This window comes from Schistocerca cancellata, chromosome 7 (assembly GCF_023864275.1).
Source record: "Schistocerca cancellata isolate TAMUIC-IGC-003103 chromosome 7, iqSchCanc2.1, whole genome shotgun sequence".
Lineage (NCBI taxonomy): Eukaryota > Metazoa > Arthropoda > Insecta > Orthoptera > Acrididae > Schistocerca > Schistocerca cancellata.
The window spans coordinates 315,736,926-315,760,492 of NC_064632.1; the positions used below are offsets into that span (position 1 = coordinate 315,736,926).

Genomic DNA, 23,567 nt, shown 5'->3' on the forward strand with positions numbered 1-23,567 from the left:
TACCCATGAACACACTGACAAACTCCCCATGGATCCCTCAATCAAAGAAAAGAAGTTGTCAGCATTTGTCAATAATTCGATGCTGCTCTTTGTTTTCTTGAGTATTACATCCCAAGACAACCCAGGTGCCATGTAATAAAAGGTGGGATCTAGAGAATATGTGGTCATGCATAGACTCCGGAATTTCTCGCAACGTCTGCAAGGAAGTACACATCTGTGTCCATGTAAAGCCGTGCATACTCTCCTAAGGGGGAGATGTTGAATTCCTGCCAGATATTCATGGCATTCTCATATTATGCATCCATTATAGCATCACCTGTGAGTTTTCTAGAGAATTTAGTTATGTTGGGTAGCCTGGTTTCGTTGAGTTTTGCCATACTATCCACATACTCATATGGGAAAATCCCTTTAATAGTCACAAGCTGAAACTTTTCCTCATTTGGAAATGGAGCTTCTTCTTCTTTCGATTTCGGCCATCTTTGGACCATGTTCAACAATTCACTTGCCCGGCTTTTTGATCTTTTTTTCTCTCTTCCCAATATTTCCTCATCATTTTCGAGTGGTTCCTCCTCCGCTCTTCCGACCATTTCCTGTTATTATTCTTTAGTTTCGTTTCTTCTGGAAAACACTTAATTTCGTTCACTATTTGTCTAAACTTTTCCCTGTCCCTGATTGACTCACGGGTGACATTAAAATAGGCCAAATCCTTTTTCACCATCTGTATCCATTTATTGTTGGTTTTTTCGTTCCTGTTACTATGTTCAAACACTTTTCTTGTTAGTCTGTTTCCATCCATCCTCGACAGGTGACCATAAAACGTTAGTCTGCGTTTACGCATTGCCTCACTCACTTTCTCAATAGTTTTGTATATTTCCTTATTATTTAGCTTGTACTCTTCTCCAATCTTTCTCGGTCCTAATATTTTTCTCAAAATTTTCCTTTCTTTCTTTTCCATGTTTTCTATTTCCCCCTTTTTGTTAAGAGTTAGGCACTCCGATGCATACAGGCATTCTGGTCTAATGACAGTTTTATAGTGTCTTAATTTAGCTTGAATCGAAATGTTTTTTTTGTTATATATGTCTTTGGTTTTTTGAAAAGCAAATTCCATTTTCCTTGCTCTCGCCTGGTTTGCACTCTTGTCTAAACCATTCACTTGAATTATTTCACCTAAATACTTAAATTTTTCTACTCTCTTAATATTGCCGTATTTAGTAATAAGATTTTTCCTGTTATTTCTATGATTAGACATATACACGGTTTTTTCAAATGAAATCTGCAGTCCAGCTCTGGCCGAAACTTCTTGTAGTTTCTCCAAGTAGTTCTGAGCTATTTCTTCGTTTTCTGTAATTATTGCCAGATCGTCTGCAAAAGCTAAACAGTCCACTTCTATTTTTTCTTTTTTTGTTCCAATTCTGATGTCATTCTTGGTGCCTTTGAGTTCTTCTTTCCATATTCTCAATATCTTTTCCAGTACGCAGTTGAAGAGGATTGGGGATAAACCATCACCTTGTCTAACACCTGTTTTAATTTCGAACTTCCTTGAAATTTCACCCATAAATTTAACTTTGGCCTTACTGTTTGTTAGCGTCTGTTTGATAATTTGAATTGTTTTCTTATCGACCCCAAATTCTTCCAATACTTTCAGTAATGTTTCTCTATCTACCGAGTCGTATGCTTTTTTGAAATCTACAAATACTATTGCAAATCTCTGGCCTCTTGAGATTCTGTAACGAATTAGTGTTTTCAGGTTAAATATTTGTTCAACACAGGATCTACCTTGTCTAAAACCTGCTTGATATTCACCTATTTTTTTTATCCAGAACTGGCTCCACGATTTGAAGTAATTTCCTTGACAAAATTTTGTATCCTACTGGTAGTAGCGAGATCCCTCTATAATTATTAACATTCATCTTATCCCCCTTTTTGTGTAGTGGGTGTATCAGGGCACACTGCCAGTCTTCAGGAATTCTTTCTTCGTCCCAGATCTTCTTAAACATATGTTCCAAAACTTGTGGGAGGTTGGTATCCATTATTTTTAGGATTTCTGGTACTATGGAGTCTTCACCTGGGGCTTTATTGTTTTTTAGACTGTGTATTATGTGTTTTATTTCTTCAGCGTCTGGAGGTTTTGACTCGGTATTAGTATTTCGGTGGTTTTCAAAACTCATTTTATCTTTGGGTGGTTCACAATTTAGTAGATTCTCGAAATATTTTGCTAATATTTCACAATTAGTCTTGTTTGTCAAACCTAGCTTGTTCTCTTCATCTTTAAAACATAAATTTGGGGATTGGTATTTGGTTAGCTGTTTTCTAAAAGTTTTGTAGAAATCTCTAGAATTATTTCTTTTAAAGTCTTCCTCAATCTGTTCTAGGTTATCCTGAAATTGTCTTCTTTTTTTATTACGGAAAAGCTTAGCTGTTTCTCTTCTCTGGATTTTAAAATTGTCAAGATCTTGGGGATCTTTTGTGGAGTTCCATTTCTGCCACAATTTCTGTCTCTTCTCCAGGTTCTCATCACATTCATTGTCCCACCATGGATGTCTTCTTACTCTTTTCACGAGACAATTTTCTTTTGCTATTTCAACTATTTCGTTTTTGATCTCCTCCCATCCCGCTTCCTTATTTATTGTGGATATGCCATCGCTATCTTTGTGCAATGCTCTTTGAAACCGTTGTTTAATTTCTTCATTTTTTAAAGTTTCTGTGTTATATTTTGGAATTTTATAAAAGGTTTTCTTCTCTTTTCGAAATGGGAGTGGTCTGAATTTAATCGTAGTCAAATAGTGGTCTGAATCAACATCAAGGCTTTTCAGCACTTTAGTGTTTTGAATTTCTTCTTGACAATGAAGTGAGATAGCCACATGGTCAATTTGGAATTCTCCGAGAAGTGGATTTGGTGATCTCCATGTTTTAGTTTTTCGGCTCAGCTTTTTGAAATGTGTTGTCATTATTTTCAAGTTGAAATGCCTACATACCTCTATAAGCCTTTCTCCATTTTTTGAAGTTCTTTTGTGACCTGGGAAGAGGCCTACTGTTCCATGGTATTTTTTCTCCCTTCCTATTTGTGCGTTAAAATCGCCTACTTCATTGATATGCAAATCCCTCTGGAGATGCTGTGTCCCATCGCTCGTGCACTGACTGTAACACCATGTTCAAACTCACTTAAATCTTGATAACCCGCCATTGTAGCAGCAGTGAGCGATCTAACAACTGCATCAGACACTCCTTGTGTTTTATATAGCTGTTGTCAAACACAGAGATATGTACATATACAGAATATGGCGATATTCTGCATATGTACATATCTCTGTATTTGAACACTCATGCCTATACCACTTTCTTTGGCGCTTCAGTGTAATATATTCCGTCACCTTAATGGTCCATTTTTTATAAAATACTACATGTAAAGAGACTGTTAAATGATTTCTCAGTGTAGTGCTTTCCTCTTAACATTATTGTAAAATTTTTTCCATCATTTTGATGGTCGAATTTTATGTCAAAGACTACCTTTAGACAGATTACTTAAGGTTTTGCACACGTTTCTTTAACCTCCTTATTCCATAAACTTTTTACATATCATTATCTTTCATGGACATGGAGACGAAGGATTCCCTTAACCTACACAACACCTGGGAACTGGGGTGTACAGACTAGCAACAGCGGCGTTTAAACGTGATCCTGCCATCTGCAGCCTTACTTAGTGCTGATTGACGTTCGTTTTCCTCAGGCTGCAGCCAGATTCATTGTTCCAATTGCTTCCTCGCATTTCCTAATTCAACATAGAGGATTTGCACACAGTTACACGAAAAGTATTAAATAATATCAATAAGTTGTCACCTAGTTTACATAAATGTTTTTAAAACTGAAATAAATTACATTAACTTCTGATAATACATCTACTAACAATGTACCCATCATTCAGTGACATAAACCAATATCATGTGTTTCAACTATTATATTAACCTTGCAATCTAAATTTACACTTCAGAAATGTTGGTTTCATTCTCATGCTTAAAGCCTGAATCGGTGTGTCAGCTGACAGCTGATGCCAGTAGCACCATCTGCTCATTAGTCATACGAGTTCCCTTCTCTGCCTCCATCTCACTTGTCCTTTAAATTCAACTTACCTCTCACCCTAGCCTGCTTGCCTCACATTCTGCAGCATACACTGCCTGCACCAGTTGTTTCATACATCAAAATATAATGTTAATAATCATTGTTCATTAACAAATCTTGCTATTGACAGTTACAAACTTCACCTTTTGGCATGTCATTCAGTGTTTATATAACATCTTACATCATGTCTGTGTATTTCACTTAAGAACAGTAGCTTGTCTTATGAGTTCCTTATATATACAAATGTAATTCATAGTTATTCTAAAACAACACTACTCTGCACATCAAATCAGTGCCAATGATGTTCACATAACCTGAATGAAAAATCAGTTACCAGTGTAATTTATTACTGTTTTTATTCAACAATTAGAGAGTCTTTCCTTATGTTGTCATTTTCTGTTATCCCTAGTTATTGTCTCAAATCCATCATGTGTTTATGGCTTTACCTATTACTTAGCTTTAAGCTTTGTGGAATGGGTTGTAATTAATGCGTTTTTCTGTGTGCAACTGTGGCCCAACATCTCACAATATTCTCCTCATATTATATTTAGTGACAATAAAGCCCTTTCGTATGAAAATGTGGTATCTGTCATGAGGCTAAGTGAATTGTTTGTCGATGAGTTAACCTTATTTTTTGGTGCAGTTACGACCTCCGTTAAGTGCATTACATTCCTCTATATATGTGTTATGTAAGGTGACATGATAATGAATATCTGTTATGTACTATATAAAATCTTATTTGTGGCCTTTATTTGTTAATTCTGTATTTCATATTTAACCAAATGTGTATCTCTGGTCCCTAACATATCCTTAAATATTTGCAGTAATGACATTGCCTTAAAATTCCAGATACCTCCATAATTCTCTCATAGGCTGACTTACAAGTCGCCTTTAACAAAATCTCCCCTAAATCTCCTTTTGGCCAACTTACCTGTCGCCTTATAAACTTAATTGGTGGGACAATCCCTTGCCTATATAAATATCTGACACAATCAGCTGTGGTGGAAATGCACCTCTCTTAATTAACTTCTTTTTTATGCAGCATACTATTATTTATACATATTCCAGGCTTCACCCTGTTATGACAATGAAAGTACTTACTATTTTGTATGAGTTTCTGTTACCACCTGTCAGTCACAATCATTATCTCATTATAATCATTGATCTCGGCATGCTTAATCCACTTCTTCTTGAACAGCGAGTTTATACAGCATAGTGTTTTCTGTGTCATTCTTTCATTATGTGCTATCATGATTGCCAGCTCAGTTTATAAATGTATTCATTTGTAATGTTTTTCATGAATCATAATACACAATTGTATTCTTTGTGTATGTGTTTATTCTGTAAGAAAATGTATTTATGTATTTTCACAGTACTCTAACATATTAATACAGTCTAAGACAAAAACAAAACAAAACAAAAAAATCACCCAAGGAATTATCTTAACAGAATGGAAATCGGTAGATCTTACATAAATCTACAAACAAATGACTGAAATTTCAGAAAAACTGAATGATCTATTCAAGAGAAAGAGCTTCACAAATTGAGCAACTCCACCTCTGGGCCTTATGCAAGTAGGTATTCTTTAAAGCATTATTTGGTAGTTGTTGGACGTCCTCCTGAGGGACGTCACGCCAAATTCTGTCCAACTGACGCGTTAGATCTTCAAAATTCCAAACTGTTACAATGGCCTTGCCCATAATGCTTCAAACATTCTCCATTGGGGACCTTGTTGGTGAAGGTAGGGTTTGTCAAGCATAAAGACAAGCAATAGAAACTCTTGCCGTGTGTGGGTGGGTATTATTTTGCTGAAATGTAATCCCAGGATGGCTTTCCATGAAGGGCAACTATATGGGGTGTAGAATATCGTCGACCTACGAGGTGCATTCAAGATCTAAGGCCTCCGATTTTTTTTCTAATTAACTACACACCCGAAATCGATGAAACTGGCGTTACTTCTCGACATAATCGCCCTGCAGACGTACACATTTTTCACAACGCTGACGTCATGATTCCATGGCAGCGGCGAAGGCTTCTTTAGGAGTCTGTTTTGACCACTGGAAAATCGCTGAGGCAATAGCAGCACGGCTGGTGAATGTGCGGCGACAGAGAGTGTCTTTCATTGTTGGAAAAAGCCAAAAGTCACTAGGAGCCAGGTCAGGTGAGTAGGGAGCATGAGGAATCACTTGTCCGCCGCTCGTGGTCTCGCGGCAGCGTTCTCGCTTCCCGAGCACGGGGTCCCGGGTTCGATTCCCGGCGGGGTCAGGGATTTTTCACCTGCCTCGAGATGACTGGGTGTTTGTGTTGTCCGCATCATTTCATCATCATCCAGGAAAGTGGCGAAATTGGACTGAGCAAAGGTTGGGAAATTGTATGGGCGCTGATAACCACGCAGTTGAGCGCCCCACAAACCAAACATCATCATCATCATCATCATGAGGAATCACTTCAAAGTTGTTATCACGAAGAAACTGTTGCGTAACATTAGCTCGATGTGCGGGTGCGTTGTCTTGGTGAAACAGCACACGTGCAGCCCTTCCCGGACGTTTTTGTTGCAGTGCAGGAAGGAATTTGTTCTTCAAAACATTTTCGTAGGGTGCACCTGTGCCCTTTGAAACGCAATGGGTAAGGATTACGCCCTTGCTGTCCCAGAACATGGACACCATCATTTTTTCAGCACTGGCGGTTACCTGAAATTTTTTTGGTGGCGATGAATCTGTGTGCTTCCATTGAGCTGACTGGTGCTTTGTCTCTGGATTGAAAAATGGCACCCACGTCTCATCCATTGTCACAACCGATGAAAAGAAAGTCCCATTCATGCTGTCGTTGTGCGTCAAGATTGCTTGGCAACATGCCAAATGGGCAGCCATGTGGTCGTCCGTCAGCATTCGTGACACCCACCTGGATGACACTTTTCGCATTTTCAGGTCGTCATTCAGGATTGTGTGCACAGAACCCACAGAAATGCCAACTCTGGTGGCGATCTGTTCAACAGTCATTCGGCGATCCCCCAAAACAATTCTCTCCACTTTCTCGATCATGTCATCAGACCGGCTTGTGCGAGCCCGAGGTTGTTTCGGTTTGTTGTCACACGATGTTGTGCCTTCATTAAACTGTCGCACCCACGAACGCACTTTCGACACATCCATAACTCCATCACCACATGTCTCCTTCAACTGTCGATGAATTTCAATTGGTTTCACACCACGCAAATTTAGAAAACGAATGATTGCACGCTGTCCAAGTAAGGAAAACGTCACCATTTTAAGTATTTAAAACAATTCTCATTCACGCCGCTGGCGGTAAAATTCCATCTGCCGTACGGTGCTGCCATCTCTGGGACGTATTGACAATGAACACGGCCTCATTTTAAAACTATGCGCATGTTTCTATCTCTTTCCAGTCCGGAGAAAAAAAAATCGGAGGTCTTAGAACTTGAATGCACCTCATACTACTGTGCTGTTAGGGTTGCGTGGATGACAACCAGGAGGTCCTGCTACGAAAAGAAACAGCGCCCCTGACCATCATTCCTGGTTGTCAGGCTGTGAGGTGGGTGACAGTTGGGTTGATATCTCACCACTGTCCGAGGTGTCTACAGAGAAGTTTTCGAAATGGAATCTCGTTGACTGGACTAGAATTGCCTTCAGTGATAAATTACACTTCGAATTGAGCGCTGATGACCGACGAAGAACTGGAAATGGCGCGGACATTAGTTGCTGACCAACTTGACTGTCACTTGCCATATGGCCTGACAACCAGGTGTGATGAACCAGTAGTGCCATTTCTTTTCATAGCAGGACCCCTTTGTTTGTCATCCGTGACACCCTTGTAGCACAGCGTATGTCAACGATATTCTACGCCCCATTTTGTTGCCCTTCATTGCGAGACATCCTGGGCTTACAATTCAACAAGTTAATTCCCGCCCACACACGGCGAGAGTTACTACTGATTGTCTTTGGGCTTAAACAAACCCTACCTTGCCCAGCAAGGTCGACTGATCTTATTTATCTCTCCCAAACTGAGAAGTGTGGAGCATTATAGACATGGTCCTCTAACAGCTCGAGATTTTGGCGACCTTACGCGTAAATTGGACAGAATTTGTCACAATATCACTCAAGAGGACATCCAACATCTCTATCAATCAATGACAAGCCGAACACACGCTTGCATAAGGACCGGAGGTGGACCAATGCGTTATTCTGAAACTCCTCCTGAATAAATCATTCAATTTTTCTGAAATGTTAATCATTTGTTTGTCAGTACATAATATCTGCCGAATTTCCGTCCCATTCGGATAATTCCTTCATGGAGCGTGATTTTTTGTCTTAGAGTGTGTACAATTCGTCTATATACTGGCATTTATGCCCTTATAGTGGTAGTCCCACAAGACTGGGGCAAACAGTTGGCTGTGGCCTTAAAGAAGGAACAATTTCAGCATTTGCCTGAAGTACCTCAGGAAACCAGCGAAAACCTAAATTAGGAAGGCTGGATGTAGAATGGAGTCTTCATCCTCTTCAATACCTGTTTGAAGTAACAATCTCATTCGGTTTATTCGTAGTGTGCAACAGTTCTACAGAGGAGTTACCAATAAGTAACAATACAAAAGGTAGTGTTACAATGGTCATTAATTTCTCACTACTGAACACTGCAGGCAATAAATACTGGTACACATTATTTTGCAATTTAACACTACATACGTACATTATCAGCTAATATCAGTACCATAGCGACGATGTATGGTTTTCATTTTGTGTTCCTCAACTATCAATTTGATTGCTTGTAAAATTGCATCAGGTTTCCATCGTAATGAATGAGATGTTGAGCTGACAGTCCGTAGCTCGTATTCGGGGTGGAAGGAGGACCGGTAAAAAGTGGTTAGCGTCACTGTCTCTATTTTGCGGGGTCCTAGGTTCACTTTATAGCCGCATCAGAGATTTTATACACTCCGAAACTTATTGTTCATGTTGTCCGATTCGTTTCATCTTATTTCACCTCCATCGGGTCGCGAGGCTCCGAAGTGGGATTAAATGGAGAGGCTCTCACCAGGTAGCCGAAGAGTCCGGGGTCTCCCGGCCAGTAATGCCATACGATCATTTCATTTTTTTTGAGCTGACTACAAAAATACGTGGGTGAAACAGAACTCAATACAAAAAACCACTGCGGTGATGTTAAGAAGAGACTGAGGTTGCTCCTATCTCAATAGAGGAAAAAAACTGAAGTGAGCAAGAGGTCTGGCAGTGCTATAGTGCACAAACCGAACTGGTACTTAGATTGGCTGTTTAACCACGGCCGACAACTACATCCGTGGTTTGAAAACTCGAGAAAGATAGTCAGTCAACTAATCTTGATGATTATCCGTCTTTTTTCCGATTTATATAGGTATCGATCTTTCCTCTTATCGATCTAATGTCGTTCCAAACAATCGATATTCGATGAGTGTGTTGTGTTAATGTGGTTGCCGAAAGCCGGCGTGAGTTGTAGGGACTCTTTTTGTGTAAGCATTGTTGAGGATGACTACGTTGTTGAGATCTGCACGCTTTGCTAGGTGTTTTACCAGTGCCGTGCGAGGTTTGCCTCTGAAACACGTTAGAAAAGATGGCACACAAAGTTCCAGCACCGTGAACTACTACATCAACAGCCAGTTCGCAAGGCATGTAACATGTTTACATGATGCACAATGTCTAGAGGAATATGTCAAAATGTGAAATTTCTTGATTATCTTTTATGTATAATGTAGATTTAGATTAATCTCTCTGCTTAAAGGAATGGATTGATGTATATGAAATCAACACGATTTATAAAACGTACAGTTTATTAAAACCTGTCTTCGTTCAATGAATTGTTGGGTATCGCACATTTAAAAGCCGTAAGCCCCTATCCGCTATGACTAATAGTTACATATACTCGTTGGTGTTTATATCAAACTCATCAAATATTTTGGCAATAAGCACTTAACTGTTGCTGTTGTAAATGTATGCACACACACATGAGTTACTAAGAAAACTAATGGTACCATATTACTAAACAGTTCACTGCCTTGGCCTTGTTTCTGTCCAGTGTTTGGAAAACATTAAAAATGAAACAAATGTGAAAGTAACCATCCTGTGCGTTTATATCATTTTCGTTACTGTATTTTGCTTCAATTTTTATACTCGCTTAAGGCAGCCACTAAACTTTTTGTTTGTAACACTTCTTGCCCGAATGAATTTTGGCGCCGAATCTTCCGTATTTTTTGAGTTTTGACTGCCACTACGTGATTTCTACTTCTTATTCTGGTGAATCTGTATCAGATGTGCAATTACATTTTACAGTGATAATTTATGATCACAGTGAGTTTCTGCGTTATTCTTCCACCTTCTCCATAGTGGGATGGATCATTTGTTGTGTATTATGATGATGAATATCAGAAGTTTTCTTTTCCAGTGGCTTGTGAAGTAGAAATATATGCTTGCAGGTGATTTGTTAAATTTAATTTTTATTGCTGATCAGAGAAGTTTTGATTTTGTTGCAGCGTCCTTCACCAGAATTTGACTGATGGTATGACAACGTCAGTAAATAATATCCACCTTGTAAAAGTAGGCTTTTACCATTCTGTGCCCTCATCCTAATTGACAACATACACATGCCACATTTGTTTACACTATGCAGTTTACATTAACTGCTAGTGAATCATCTGGGTTGTACAGTTGTGGTCTATGGGACTTGGTTGTTTCATAGACCTCAGTCATACAAAATGTAAGATTCACCAGCAACTAAAACAACCAATAACAGCCTCCATTCTATGATCAGCATAAATTAAACTGTTAAGCTTAAGAAACATTATTCAAACCTCGCAAAGAAACAAAACTGTGCCAAAAGAAATGTTTGATATGTGTCGTTGGCTTTGGGCAGTGACGTAATGTTAATGGCTGCTGTTACATGATTTGATGCATATATTCACATTTTTGTTGTTAGTTGGTGAAGCTGTCCTCGATGAATGTAAAAGCATAAAAAACTGGTTGTGATGGCAGACTGATTTATGGCTTTGTCTGAGGTATAAGTTAGGTTGGAAGAAAACAATTTGCTTGTGAGTTGGTGAAGCTAATAAGTGTGAAACTAAATAAATGTGCTTGTGGTGCCAGACTGATCTGTAGCTTAGCCTGTTTGATAAAATCGCAGAAATAACATCACGCTATATAGTAGTCGCTGTAATGTTTACTGTGTTTGTCACATGTCCTGTGTTGCTGTTCAAAGCCGACACTCGTCTCGTACATTCCTCTATGTTCAGAAAACCTTTCCAAGCAGTGGTCTCAACCTACTTAATGGGCCCTTTCTCCCAGGTGAGTTAACGCAATGGTTAACTTACTATATTGTATTCAGAAGGATGATGCTTCAAATCTATATCTAACTGTCCAGATATAAGTTTTCTGTTGTTTCCCTACTTTGCTTAAGACAGATTTCAGAATGGGGCCCTTGAAGAGGTGACGGCTGAATTCCCTGTCCCTCCTATATTCGAGGTTGTGGTCTTGACTGACACGAAATGATACAAGCCACAGATGACACTTTTGTAATTGATATGTTAGCAGAGAACCATGATCACAAAGTTATACGTCTTCCATTGTAGTGCTGCCATTATGATGCTGTGAAACTTGTCTGGGTTCAAATAGAAGCAGATGTCGTGAAGTGAAATAAAACCTTTACATTGCCAGGGATAGAGAGGCTGGTAAGTGCGCTGTCAGACAAATAATGCCAGGCGATTGGAAGAATGTCAGAACCACAATCTGAAAGAGATTGCAATGTTGAACATAGAAGAAGGCATAAGAGATGAATCCATACAAAATATCGTGGTATGGGGACCACTGAAGCAAAGTTACTTGAGCTTGTGTGGATGTCATGAGAAATGATGAACCAGATGATCTTGGGGTTTCAGTTCTCCCTCTTTAAAAATAAAAGTAATGTCTTCATTTGATATGTTATACGTAACATTTGTGCATTGTGCTGTGCCTTGTTAATGTTGAAAGTTTGTTCGTGTGTGTTTGTTTAAGGAGCCAAACACTGTTGGCTTATGAGAAATAAACATTTGATCAAAAATTACAGCTCTCCATAGAATGCTGCACTGAATCGTATGGCATTGTTAGGCTCTGTAGCCCTGGCTGCCAAATGGTGGAAGGGGAAGGTCTGTCACCCTGCCCCACCAGTTGCTGGCCCACTGCACTTCATTTCAAATATTGGCAGCTGTGCTGCCAGCTGTCAGAGCTCCCATCTTTCTGTACGGATTATAGCTGGATATGAGACCTTACTGCCTACTAGCCTGCATTTCTTATGGTGTGGATCATGCTACTATACTCTGTATTTAATGGAGCACAGTCTTGTACCAACCAGGCTATGTTTACAGCACAACCACCCCTTCAGCATCCTGGATCCAGAATATCATTGTGGAGTAACAAGCTGCCGGACTAGGCCTATATACAGTTTGCTTGCCAAAGTGGGGATATTTCCTCTTCAGTTCAGGCAGTACCAGCTCTTGCACACATACACACTTGCCATATGATAGTTTCCTTATCATCTGAGTTTTGAAATTCGTTTTTCGTACAGTGCCCTCAGGTGTGTTTCCCAGTTGGAATGCACTTTGCGACCTTCTACTGGGACCTCCACCTATCCCCTTTATAATGTGCTCCCTGTGTATTCCCATGCACTCCTTGGTTAATATTAAAATTTTTCTTAAGTTTGACCTTTCCGTGTCTGTTCCTCTCGGTTCTTCAGAAGTATAAGGATGTACCATCAATTACATTGGCAGCTCTGAAACCCTATATAATTATTTTCAGGGACAGTATTGTTCCTGGGAACACTTGGTGTTTTTACAGCAGAGCTAGCTTTCATGAAACTTGCTGGCAGATTGAAACTGTGTGCCAAATTCGGACTCGAATCTGAGACCTTTACCTTCGGCAGGCAAAGGTTGACTGAACTAGCATGCCTCATAGTACTCCCACACAGGTTTCCTACCACCACTACCTCATCTCCTACTCTACAAACATCTGATAGCTGTTAACAGAGCTCTATGTTTTATTTAACAGACCTCTCTCGACCACTCATTTATTTGCAGTGGCTGAGTGAGCAGTCCTCAGGCTATTACTGGGTGCTACTTTTTGGTCATTCCATGTCAAATCATCCGGGTCATGGCACTCATGTGTGAGGTATCATGTTAAAACTTTGTACACTTGTTTGATATATAATGTCATGGATTTTTTCCAATTTTTATAATAGTATCTTAATTATATTCATAGTAAGGAAATCAAGTGTAATGTGCTGCACAATTCATTTGAAAATTCTGAAACTAATTTAAAATGACCAGTTTCGATACAGTTTATTCTAAAATTATGGAACATGCATTGTAGGTTTGTCATAAGCTGAGATGTAATAGATTCACGTAAAAATTATTGGTAAAATATAAATGTGGTTATTTTTATTTAATTAATTTTTGAAAAGAAAAAAAAATTTTTTTTTCTTTCAAAGTTCCCACATTATGAAATGTAACGATTTTTGTACATGTTCCACAAACAGCGCACATCTTACAGAAAAAAAAAAGAAACTGAAGATGGAGAAATGAGAGGCTATAATATTCTATTTAGAAGACTGAAAAGAGAACAAACTAATCAGTACCTCTGTTTCTAACAAAGAAGTGCAACAGCAAACAGAAGAGTGTCTTCGGATCTAAATTTCGTCTTTTTAACAGGAAAAAATAAAAAAACAATTAAACTATAATATGAAGTGCTTCGTGAAAGATAATGACATGGCACAAAATGTAAATTTGTTCAGGAGAGTGCATTGTAAGTTGTGATTGCCTGTTTTGATATATATATACCAAAAATCATATATATATATATATATATGAATATAATAGAGGGAAACATTCCACGTGGGAAAAATCGACCTGCCAGCGCTTTTGTTTGGCAAAAAAAAAAAAATTTAATATATATATATATATATATATATATATATATATAAAGATGATGAGACTTACCAAACAAAAGCGCTGGCAGGTCGATAGACACACAAACATACACACAAAATTCTAGCTTTCGCAACCAATGGTTGCCTCGTCAGGAAAGAGGGAAAGACAAAAGGATTTGGGTTTTAAGGGAGAGGGTAAGGAGTCATTCCAATCCCGGGAGCAGAAAGACTTACCTTAGGGGGAAAAAAGGACAGGTATACACTCGCGCACACACACACACACATATCCATCCGCATACACACATACACAAGCAGACATTGAAACATTCCATGTGGGAAAAATATATCTAAAAGAAAGATGATGAGACTTATCAAATAAAAGCGCTGGCAGGTCGATAGACACACAAACATACACACAAAATTCTAGCTTTCGCAACCAACGGTTGCCTCGTCAGGGAAGAGGGAAGGAGAGGGAAAGACAAAAGGATTTGGGTTTTAAGGGAGAGGGTAAGGAGTCATTCCAATCCCGGGAGCGGAAAGACTTACCTTAGGGGGAAAAAAGGACAGGTATACACTCGCGCACACACACACATATCCTGTGCTTAGTCTTGCACAACAAAGCGGAAATTTTCATTGAAGTCCATCAACATTAAAGAACTTGAAGATTTTCTTTCCTCATTTTCAAATAATTACACTGAGATTTTGCAATTAAGGAATGAGGCGCAAGTTTCTCTGGATTCTTTACCAACAATTAACAAATTTGTAATGGAACCAAGTGCATCCTATCCATTGAAACCCACCGGCTGTATTAAACTTTTTTGTCAGGCTCAAAATCTTATATCTGATTTTACAGATATTCGTGAAGGAGGGATGTAGGACGACGTTTGTCACAGAGATGAAGCATACAGGTTCTGTGATTAATGTTGCAAGTTATTACTCCCATTTAGATAATTGTAGTTAAAGAAAGATTAATGGTATGTAGTAGCAACTGAATATTTTGATGAATGGTGCACACACAAACAGAAATGAGTACCAGATGCTCCTGCTAGTACACACTGTTTCGACCTGTTCATTTACATTTTTCCTGCCACTCACTTTGTTTTTCTTTCCTGACATTATTCAAGAGTTTTTATCATACAAATAGAAATTTGTTATTCTGTCAGCTGTTTCCTCTGGTAATATTGGTACGTGCCTCACATACCAAATTTTCAGAGACTTGCAACATTTCACGTACTTGTTGTTGAGCACAAGCCTCTGGCACAAGAGTCAAAAGTTGACTACTTGCTGGATTATTGGAATGTTTCAGTTTCTCTTTTATTTGTTCCATTAATTTCTCAAAGTGGATTACTGTCTCTTCATGTTCATAGTTTTCTTGCTCGTATTTCTTAATTCGACATTGTATAACATGAATATTTGTTTTGTAATGCCTCTGTTACAGATTCCAGTATATGTTTAGCCGGAGACAGTCCCAAATTTGTTAAACTTGTGTCTACTTTATTTATTTATTTTTTAGAGGCTAGATAGAACAAGGGGTGTTTGAGAAGTCCATGCAAAGTCCTTGAGATAGCACCACTGGCATGTATTGAGGTTATGTTTAGTTAGTAGCATCTGTGGATAGAATGCACAACAAGTTTCAGCCATATTGGTCTATTTCTTTGTGTTTGGCATTTGCGTGAATCAAGGAAGTCAAGTGATTGTCAAAAAATGGGCGATAAAGAATTTTGTGTGGTGATTAAACATTAGCTTATGAAAGGCAGTACACCTCAGGAGACTAAAAAGAAGATTAATAAACATTACAGTGACTGCACCTTTGATTAGAACAGTTTATAAGTAGTCTCAAAATTTTCGGAGTGGCCTTATGGGCTCAAGTTATGCTGAACGTTCTGGACACCCTGTTGAGGTTATGACTCCAGAAATCATTGACAAAATCCATGATATGGTGATGGATGGCAGAAGAGTTAAGGTGCATGAGATTGTTAGTGCTGTGGGCATCTCGAATGAACATGTACATAATATTTGGCATAAACGTTTAGACATGAGAAAGCTATCCGCAAGGTGGGTTCCACGATTGCTCACACTTGACCAAAAACGGAATTGTGTGAAGTGTTGCAAGGATGGTTTGCAGCTGTTCAGGAAGAATCCGCTGGACTTTATGGGTCGTTTCGTCACTGTGGATGAAACATGTATACATTACTATACTCCTGAGACCAAACAACAATCTAAACAATGGGTTACCAAGGGAGAATCTGCACCAAAAAAGGCGAAGACCATTCCTTCAGATGGAAAGGTTATGGTGACTATCTGGAAAAGGGTAAAACTATTACAGGTGCACATTATTCATCGTTATTGGACCATTTGAAAACTAAGCTGCAAGAAAAACGCTGGCGATTGGACCGCAAAAAAGTCCTTTTCCATCATGACAATACATCAGCACACATCTCAGCAGTTGTCGCAAAATTAATGGAAATAGGATTCCAACTCATTTCGCATCCCCCCTATTCTCCAGACTTGGCTCCCTCGGACTACTATTTGTTCCCCAATTTGAAGAAATGTCAGGTGGGACAAAGATTTTAATCAAACGAGGAGATGATTGCAGAAAGTAATAGCTATTTTGCAGACTTGGACAATTCCTATTATTCGGAAGTGATCAACAAATTAGCACAGTGTTGGACTAAGTGTATAAGTCTAAAAGGAGACTATGATGAAAAATAAAAAAGGTTTACCCCAAACACGTGAGTAGTTTTTATTTTTGCATGGACTTTTCAAAGTCCCCTCGTTCCAGTTCCACTGGTATCCTCTGAAGAAATTACTTCATTTACTTATATTCTGTAACCGTCCTTCTGCAAGTTGGACATTGTTTGTTTTTTTACTCCTGAAAGGGCCAGCAAATCGCTTTTCGTTTAGTGAGAGTCTTAGTAAATGTATTCCTTTGTGTTTAGAACATAAGCACACTTGATCTAATGTCAAAGATCACCATAATAATAACCCCTGCTCTTCTTCATTTAGTTCAGAATTAGTTGTCGGGGAAGCATCACATTAATGTGCAATGTAACATCTCTGAGAACATTCTCTGCTTGAGCAGCCTTCAATTATTTAACCTAGACATTATAATTATAGTCTTAATTTAGTAAAATAATATGCCAGTATTTTTTCAGTCTGTTAATAAAAGCTTTGAAAGATGGAAAATTACGGATTTGTACAATACTGCTCAAGACTATCCATAGACTCACTAATGTATAGGGACATTATGAGCATTGATTACTTTCACAGGACAAAGAATGTTTATAACAGCAGAGGAATGTTGCCAACCTAATGAGAATAAATGGCATACGATAAAATTGTAAATTTAAAACAATAAAAAATCTAGTTCTTCAGGCTTTTCTGGCGAGGCATTGTCACGTTGATTAATCAGGTTTCTGCCGGTAATTCGCGCCTTTCCTGCACGATATTTCAACTGCGTGGCTCGCAGTCTTCTTCAGTTGCTGTCCAATACGGATTTCAGTGTGGAATGAGTCTGGAATTTACACCTGTGTTGTGCTAAGCATTCCCTCTGCGGTTCGCACCATGCCTGGCACTCTGCCCACGGTTTGCGCCGACCAGAAGCAATGGCTGTAGCATTTTCTTATAGCCGCAGCTGTCCCGAACGCTGTGTGCATACTTTTTGGTTATTATCCGTTGTCACTATAGCTGAATTAAGTTCTGAATGGCATCCAAGCTGCACTAGATATTTTATCTTCCAATTGTCGTCATTTGAGACCTTCTATGAATTAGGACATTCTGTTACTGTGGTTTGCCGTGTTAGGCGTTCTGATCAAGGTTCTTGCCCCCCAGGGGAGGCGGCAGTGTTATTTTCAGGCTGATTATGTTCAGATTGTCGCTCGCGACTCGTAAGAAAGTCCTCAGGCATTGTGTCTGTTATCTGACGCACCATTTCACGTACGTCCTTTGTTACATGTACTGAACTGTTATCTCTAATTCCATCTTTATACTTGTGTCCCTTGGGGTGTGGATGTTGCCTACATTGCGTCTTCAGAAGATCGAGTGCTGGGTTCCAAGACGAGCTCAGCTGGAAACCGGTGTCCCGGTTAATGAGATTCTCCTCGACCTTAATCTCAATAGATTCTTTGATGACACTGTCCCAGTATCTTGTTTGTGCTAAAATCATGCCATCATTATACAGGGCGTTTCAAAAAGAAAGAGCAGATTTCAAACATTTATTTCTCAAAAACTACAAATGATAGAAACACAATTCCAACGGTCCTTCACTCAATATGAGTACCAAATGTTACACAACAAATATCAAAACTGTACCTCAATATGAGCACCATTTGTTACACGACAAATATCAAACCGGTATCTCATTTCTTGCCACACACGACGCAACTGGTCTTTAGTTACCGAATTCACGGCCGCAACAATTCGATGTCGTACCTCTTGAAGAGTAGCGGGCATAGGTGGGACATAAACACAGTCCTTTATGTACCCCCACAAATAAAAATCGCAGGGAGTAAGGTCTGGTGACCTGGGAGGCCACAGACGATGACATTGATCTTGTGCTCCTGCTCTTCCAATCCACCGTCCTGGAATGGTGTTATTTAGGTACCGTCGTACAGGTTCAGAGAAGTGTGGTGGGGCGCCATCTTGCATGAAGATGAAGTGATTTGAATCTTCCTGAAGTTGAGGAAATAGCCAGTTTTCTAACATGTCCAGGTAAATGGTTCCTGTGATAGTTTTCTCCATGAAAAAGAAAGGTCCATAAACTTTGTTTACCGAAATTGCACAAAAGACGTTAACCTTTGGTGAGTCTCTTTCATGTTGAATAACGTCCCTCGGAGTTTCACTCGCCCAAATTCGTACGTTATGCCGATTAACTTTACCAGAAATGTGAAACGTTGATTCATCTGAAAAAATTAATCGTTCGGCAAAATTGTCCTCTTCCATGTCCTGTAGAATTGCAGTTGAAAATTCGAACCTTTTGTTGTGGTCGTCAGGACGCAATGCTTGCAATAACTGCAGTTTGTACGGCTTCATGTGCAGACGGTTACTCAGAACGCGCCATACCGTTGTTTTAGACATGTTTAGTTCGTGACTTGCCCGTGTCGTGGATTTTCTAGGGCTCCTTTCGTAAGCTGCACGGACACGCTCGACATTTTCATCCGATGTGCGTGGACGACCCGTGCTTTTTCGCTTGCAGATGCAACCATCTTCTACGAATCTGTGATGCCACTCATAAATTTGCTTATGACGAGGCGGCTGTTTGTTGAATTGACGGCGGAATGCACGTTGCACACCAACAATGGACTCTAACTTTGCAAATTGCAGCACACAAAATGATCGTTCCTGTGGTGTCGTCGCCATTTTCCTACAAACAAACGCCAGCGCCACTGCGGATTTGCATGGAACTTCTGCGCGGACCATTGAAAAACTTTGAACCTTTCTCTGACAAGAAACGTTTGAATTGTGTTTCTATCATTTGTAGTTTTTGAGAAATAAATGTTTGAAATCTGCTCTTTCTTTTTGAAACGCCCTGTACTTTATAGAATGATTGAGTTGTAAACAATTCTTGGCAATCGCTGCCTTGGTCGCCTGTCTCAGTCTAGTGTGCCTTGGTGTCCTTTGCACCTGATGTCAATGGTCTTGGTCATCTGGTCGATGTATGCCATATCACATTCACATGGCAAGTGGGAAACACCTGGTTTTGTAGATGCAGGTCATCCTTCACACTCCATAGCAGAGCCTTAATCTTGGTGGGTGGATGTAGCACACTTTTAATGTTACGTTTGAGGAGAATTCCGTTGATTTTGGCAGATAGCGTCCCAACATATGGCAAATGTGCAACCTTCTGCGTTTCTTCTTGTATCTCTTCAGGAACCGCTGGTGGGGGAACAGGGCGCATTGCCTTTGGAACATTTTGAGAAGAGTGTCTGCTTTTGTAGAACACAGATTTTAGATGTTCTATCTCCGTCACCAAATTATCCGGATCTGACAGAGTTTGTGCCTGGTGAACCAGTGTTCTGAGTACACCGTTTTTCTGGGCCGGGTGGTGGCAACTGCTAGCTTGCAGGTACAAGTTGATGAGAGTGGGTTCGCGGTAAACACCATGACGGAAGTTACCATCTCCCTTCCTCTTAACTAGTACATCTAGGAAAGGGAGTAGTCCATCCTTCTCCAATTACATGGTGAATTTAATATTAGGATGGCATGAGTTTAGGTGGTCCAAGAAAACATTGAGCTTTTCCCTCCCGTGGGCCCATATGACAAAGGTGTCATCCACGTATCTAAAACGGCATTTCAGTTGATGTGGGACCAATATAAGTATGTCCTCCTCAGTCTTTCCATAAAGAGGTGGGCCACCACTGGTGAGAGCAGGCTGCCCATTGCTACCCATACCGTTTGCCCGTAGAATTGACCCTCATATAGGTAGTTCGTCAAAGTCAGTATGTGTCTGAATAAGTCCAGGAGAGCACCATCGAACTTTTCTTCAATCAGCTCAAGTAAATCATTCAGTGGTACAGGAGTGAACAGGGAGACCACGTCGAAACTGACCATAATGTCAGAGACCGAGATCCATAGCTGCCTGAGGCATTGTAGGAAATCCTCTGAGTTGCGAATGTGATGGGCACACTTCCCCACGTATGGCGAGAGCATCTTTTTAAGGTGTTGAGCAGTGGAAGGCCAGTTTCCTTTAGAAGAGCCCTGGTCTTCTTATCCACCTTGTGTGTGGGGTCCCTTTCTATTGGCCTGCATGCCGTGTCGTCTAGAAGTTGTCGCACCTTACTGTCATAATCTGCCTTCCGTAGGACGATGGCCGCATTCCCCTTATCTGTTGGTAACACCACAATGCTGTCATCTTCTTGGAGTTGTTTGTGCGCCTACCTCCCGTCACTGGAGATGTTTGATTTGGGCAGCTCGGTTTTAGTGAGCGCCATAAACGTCTTTTGCCGGACTTCTTCAGCCTCACTGGCAGGAAGTTTCAGGGCCACTTGCTCCACTGCACTTACGAAGGCCACAACAGGAATATTTCTGTGGGTAAGTGCAAAATTGAGACCCTTGCTCAATACTTACAAGGTAGTTGCGTCCAATTCCATCTCACTCAGGTTGACGACATTGCGAGTGTTCTCGTTCTGTTGCACCTTGTGAAGATGTTGAAACTTGGCTAGTTGGCAGCCCAATAATTTCTGCCTCGTGCACTCCGCTAGTTACGAAGAGTTGCCATCAACTCGGTCCCAGTCATGTCTGGTTAGAGAATTTGCTATAAAAACGTGTAGAGGCAGCAACTCTCTGGATATCGCATCAAGTTGGTGGCGCATGTCACGTACTCTCTTCCTAACCAATGCTAAGCTCACTCAATGTTTAATTCTGTTGGCCGCTCTGGATTTGACGTGATGTTTAATTCTAGCAAAGACTGGAACCACGTCGTTTTCTCGTAATCGCAGCATGAAACAGAGAACTGAACAGTCTTCCCTTCCTTTGTCTAAGCTTGTCCAGCTTTCTAATATTTAAATACATATCCTGCCCGTAGAGTCTTCTAATGTAATACTTCAGGCTTTCCCAGCGAGACATTGTCAGGTTGATTAATCGGGTTTCTCCGGTAATTCGCGTCTTTCCTGCACGATATTTCAACTGTGTGACTCGCAGTCTTCTTCAGGTGCTGTCCGATACTGATTCCAGTGGGGAACGAGTCCGGTATTTATGCCTACATTGTGTCAGGCGTTCCCTCTGCAGTCGGCACACATCGCGGACAGAGCACCAGGCACGGTGCGGACTGCAGAGGGCACGCCTGATACAATGCAGGCATAAATAACGGACTCGTTCCACACTGGAATCAGTATCGGAGAGTACTTGAAGAAGACTGTGAGTCACGCAGTTGAAATATCATGCAGGAAAGACGTGAATTATTGGCAGAAATCTGATTAATCAACATGACCATAAAGAATCTCCTATACTTCATAACTGGAGTGCATTTTTATTATTAGTGTTATTGTTGATCATTGATCAGTGTCTACTGTTGGTAAATTTTTTCTCCCAGTGAAACGTTTTCACAACAAGGAAATATTTCCAATATTTTCAAAATGTAGATAACTTTATGTACATCACTGTTTATATTTCATTTGTGTCAATAAACTACAGTAAACTGATAGAAACCACAAAAAATCAGGAATATTTGTTTTTCAGAATATTCATTGCAGAATCACTTGTGTGAGAAATTATTAAGTGAAACTGAAAAGTTTTGGCAGCTAAAAATTTTTAAGTCAGCAGTTAGTAACATTATGTAAAAACCACAGTTATTACTATCAGGGTGTGAATGAAAATTGATTTCGTTGTACCCACAAACTGTTTACTGCAGTCAACTGTTTTTTATTGAGGCATTTTCAGTATTGTCTTTTATTTCTCCGAATTTTTTCCCCTGTGGTGTCTACATTCATTCCTAATGATACTGTAAAAGTTCGAACAAATTTCAAAAGTGGCAACTTGGAGAAAAATGAATTGATTGGTAGGCAGTGGTTTTATATCATCTTTATAAAAACAAGCAATGTAAGACAAAAGAAATGAATCTCTCTGTCCGTTAGGAAGTGGCTTTCAAAGACCGCAGTATCTTCTTTCATTTTGGGGGGGGGGGGGGGGGGGGTGAGATCAATATTCTACTGCAAAAATTATGGACAATTTTCAGATCTGTCATAGGGATTCCTAAACTTTAGTCACACAAAATTTGTGGATGATTTGACATGTAATGACCCTTATGTCACCCTAAGGTATCTATTATTTACGGTATTCTCTCTGACCGTAGTCATACTTGCTGCTAAGTTGTCTTTCTCTTGATCCCGAGTCATGTGTAAGACCTCTACTCCTCTCTTGTCAATGAGACGTATGCTGCTTGTCTCTCTCCTTCTGTTCTTTCCGGAAGAAATCCATTGCCCCTTGTCATCTCCACATCTATAATGCTGGATTAGTCCATGTTTTTATCATATGTAATGAACTACCTATACATTGTGGTTGTGGAGCTGTACTGACAGTAGCCTCAGCCAGATGGAATGTCCACTTCTGCAAGTACCCTACACCAATCCAGGTCCTCTCCATTCTTTGCCTCTAATTTTGGCAGGTGATGTATGGACAGTTGAACTGGTTCTTTGCTTTGTCTGAGGAAGTGACTTATTCTCAGATCTAATGTTTGAAACTGCTTTTGGTATGGGGTTGTCGGGGTGTCTTCAGCTGCATGCTGAGCTAAAGATTCTCAACCCTACCTCCTCCACAATCACACTTTTGCACTGTCTCTAATTACTTTTAGATGTGCTTAGCCCTTTTTTGTGCCACACACTATTTTAGTTTATTTAGAGTGCTCCTTCAAAAAGCACACTGGGGAAAGTAAGACAAAAGGATTCCTTATCCTTGATTTTAGCTGATCATGAGAAATAGTTGAACAGTTTTTTCTGTTTCTTTCAAGGGAGTGGGCTTTATTCCCATGTGTCACACTTTAATTATATCGGATGAGATGGGTTTGGGAAGGACATCTGCTGAATGCT

At 39.9% G+C, this 23,567-nt stretch overlaps 1 protein-coding gene across 1 annotated transcript in view; it reads left to right on the forward strand.

The window, feature by feature from the left end:
• The window catches only part of LOC126092748 (leucine-rich PPR motif-containing protein, mitochondrial-like), a 245,182-nt gene that overhangs the window by 45,235 nt on the left and 176,380 nt on the right, over nucleotides 1-23,567 (forward strand).